The sequence below is a fragment of the Gavialis gangeticus genome, unplaced genomic scaffold (assembly GCF_001723915.1).
Source record: "Gavialis gangeticus isolate Ggan-Ray unplaced genomic scaffold, GavGan_comp1, whole genome shotgun sequence".
Classification (NCBI taxonomy): domain Eukaryota; kingdom Metazoa; phylum Chordata; order Crocodylia; family Gavialidae; genus Gavialis; species Gavialis gangeticus.
In genome coordinates, this window is record NW_017728998.1 from 48,622,664 (window position 1) to 48,625,985 (window position 3,322).

The window sequence follows — 3,322 nt, forward strand, 5'->3', positions numbered from 1 at the left end:
CTCCATGGTAAAGACAGGGAAGCAGATTCCTTGTCTGGCACAGGCTGTACAACAAGGCTTTGGGAAAGGCTTTACATTCCAGGGTGTGCAGAAGGAAGCAGCAGCCCTTCAGCTTTGGAGAGCTTAGAGCAGTGCTTCCCAAAGGTTTCCTCAGCATAACCCCATTTATGACCCCAGTTCCTCAACATGAGCTGGACTAATGCATTTCCACAGCATGGCCCCTCACTCCCAATCCACAGCTCCCCATCCCACCCCGCCCCCAATGGCTGACACTGACGCTGTCGGCTGTGCTGGTGCCCCCCTGACAGGGCCACCACCATCGGCGGCTTCTGCGGGTGCCCCCCCAGATTCAGGAGGCACCAGTCACTCATGAGTTAATTCATTCAACATATGCAGCTATTTTTGTCTTGCATGCTTACCCAGATTTTGGAAGAAACCTTTTACTTTAGCAAACAATGTCATTAACTCCCCATGTGGTCTCCCCATCACCCAGCTGTATTTTTGTACATTTCATATGTTATTTCTTCTACTTCTAATGCTATTTATTCCATTTGAAGGCCACCAAGTCAATGCCTACCCTCCAGGCATGATCAGCAAAACCTCATTCCCATCCATCACCCATCCTACTGAAGACAAAGTGCAGGAACAAATTTTGTTTTGCAGAAAAGCGTTTTAGAGCTTAGCCAACCAGCCATTCCACTGACTCAGGGCTTGAAAGATCAGGAAACAGATAAAAATAAACCCAGATGACAAGGGACTGACATCTTCCCCTTAGACCTCAGCCTCTGATCAAAATCACACATCAAAGGCTTCAGTAAACACTCACAAGAGAGGAAGGGAAGGGTTGTTCCTCCACACAGGGTCCACTTTTATCTTTTAATGAAATATAAGTAAGTTTAAGTTACAAGGAGATCTTTTTCCTCCTACAATTCCTTCCACAGGTCTAAGGCAAGAGGGATTGCATAACAAAAGCTATGAACATGGTTTAAATTTATGTCACAAAGCAATAAAGTACAAGGCTACTTTCTTCTCTTCAAAGCTTATGCTTGCTCCCAGCAATCAAGCCAGATGCCAGAGGTAGTTCCTTGCTTGAAGAGTTTGATGGCTTGGCACACAAGAGTGCTGTAAACCTGAATCCTGTATTTGGGATCTTTTTCCACATTAGCATGAGCTCCTGGAAAGGGCATCAGATAGATTCTCCATTGCCCTATGCTTCGTGCAGTCATTTACATGAGAGTAAAAAGCTCCTGTTCTCATTTGGCAGCATTTGTACACTCTGATCTAATCTTTTGCCCAGGGCTTCAAAACTGGAAAAGTAGGTTCTATTCTAGCACCTACAGTAGACTTTGGGCAAGTCATTTATTTCTGTGCGTCACTTCCCCATCTAGGAAGTAAGGGGTGTTAATATCCACTCACCTTATAAAGCCCTGCACTTTGCTCTGTATCAGGCACTACAATAGATAAATGGATGGAGCACTGTATAGATACACTACAATTATTAATGCATTACTCTTACAGATCTGAATTAGACCAGTCTTGATAGAGGCTACCAGAAGAAGTAGAAAACAGCTGCATTCCTTGAACCTGATTCCCCACTGCTGGTTACATTATGAAAGCACTGATACCAGTGCCAGGCACCTGTGAAATACTACTGTTCTAGCTCTTTGCATACACCTTGCCTACGTGTAAAAAACTAGAAAAGGAGTAAAACAGTGGGGAATCAGGACCCTTTATATGAAGGGAGACCAGGATTTAGGAAATCCTGCCAATTGCTTTAATGACGAAAGAGAAAGACAGAGTTGTCTTCTTGGAAGCTACAACCTAGGAAGAAAAATCCACCACTTCAGCAATAATAATACAGAGATATTAATGTAATTAGCTTTCAATTTACTCACCATTGTCAGGATATTATAACCTCACTTGAATACAACTGCCCACTTTTCTGTTTCCCTTCATCCAGCTGGGCTCTTTATATCATCTTTCAAGAGCTGATCCTTCCCCATCCCCCCCTCAAACTTCCCCAGTGATTGCATCAATCCTTTAATTGTGGCAATGGAGGAAGTATTCATCAAGATCCCAACCCATGAACATCTTTCCTTCTTGCTCACTTGCCAAGGACCCTGACATAACGCAGAGAGAAGTCAATGAAGAGAAGTCTTTGCACTCTCCCCTTCATGATTCTTTTTGTTTGTTTTGGTAAGACAGATCCTAGTAGCAAGAGTAGGAAGATACAACATTGGTGTGGACTGGTTCCAAATAACTCTACTACAAATGCAAATAAATGCAAAGTTTGACTACATACATACTTCTACTCTGAATGGTTTTTGGTGGCTTGTAAAATATAAAACAAAGCAAGTACTACTGAAAGTCTCACAAACAATATCAAGATCTACAACTCTATTCCTATACACTACACCTTTGGTCTCGGAGGGAATCCTCAAACAGTGGTAAACCACTTAATGCAAAGATTCTGAATATTTTATAAAACCCAACAGTTTATGGATTACAGACCAAATAAAATTATTTAAGATAGCATAACCTCATCAGAATTTATCACTACTTTCATAATATTATTCAAGACTCAAATTGCTGGAATCAAAAGACAGAAGAAGAATTTCAGACTTTACTGGCAAGAAGAAAAAGAATACCTTGAAAATGTAAAACAAGTGCACACTACAGGCTCAGAAACCAGCAAAGAAAAATAACGCAACATTTTTTATTAAAAAATATTTGCCAAATTAATATTAACAGACTTGCCCCTCATAAAGTACATGTATCCATGTTATCATGTATCCATGTTAAAGTACACGTATCAAGTTAGTAGTGAATTTGCATTTCCCTTTCATTGTTTCTTTGCAGTGTGTTAAGGCAAAAGGTGATGAGGGAAACCCTGATTCTGAAACTGAAAAGAAGGAAGGAGAGAAACTCCCTGATCAAATTTCTCAATCCAAGATGAACGAATTACAAATGGTAAACAGAGAGCATTGAGGTGAAAATTAGATGAAGGACCAGATGTTCAATAACCATGTTCAGCACAGGATGCAGTGTGGGCCTGCTCTAAGCCCAGCCTGTGAATATTTAGGCCTGGATTTTAAATTTTCTTTCTATGTTAATACTCTGCAGCAGAGTTACATGGAAAAAGCACCAGCTCTTTCTTAAGCCACCAGTCAGGCTCCTTTCTCTTACAGGGAACTACTAGAAAAGCTGAGACTACAACTCCCAGAAGCCTCAGCCCAGACACTACAGTTGCCATGGTGAGGGAGATCAACAGGCTGGGAGCACAGAAGCTGGTGAGGCTGTTCCTGGGGCTCCTGCCTCGGTT

The 3,322-nt window shown here is 41.7% G+C and overlaps 1 protein-coding gene across 2 annotated transcripts in view; it reads left to right on the forward strand.

Moving 5' to 3' along the window:
* Positions 1 to 3,212: 3,212 nt before the first annotated feature.
* The window catches only part of DRC7 (dynein regulatory complex subunit 7), a 26,357-nt gene continuing 26,247 nt past the window's right edge, over positions 3,213 to 3,322 (forward strand). The window contains exon 1 of one of the 2 annotated variants that reach the window (XM_019505890.1): positions 3,213 to 3,290. The gene's annotated coding sequence lies outside the window, so the exon portion shown is untranslated. The remainder of the gene's footprint in view (positions 3,291 to 3,322) is intronic. The other variant, XM_019505889.1, reaches the window with a different exon arrangement.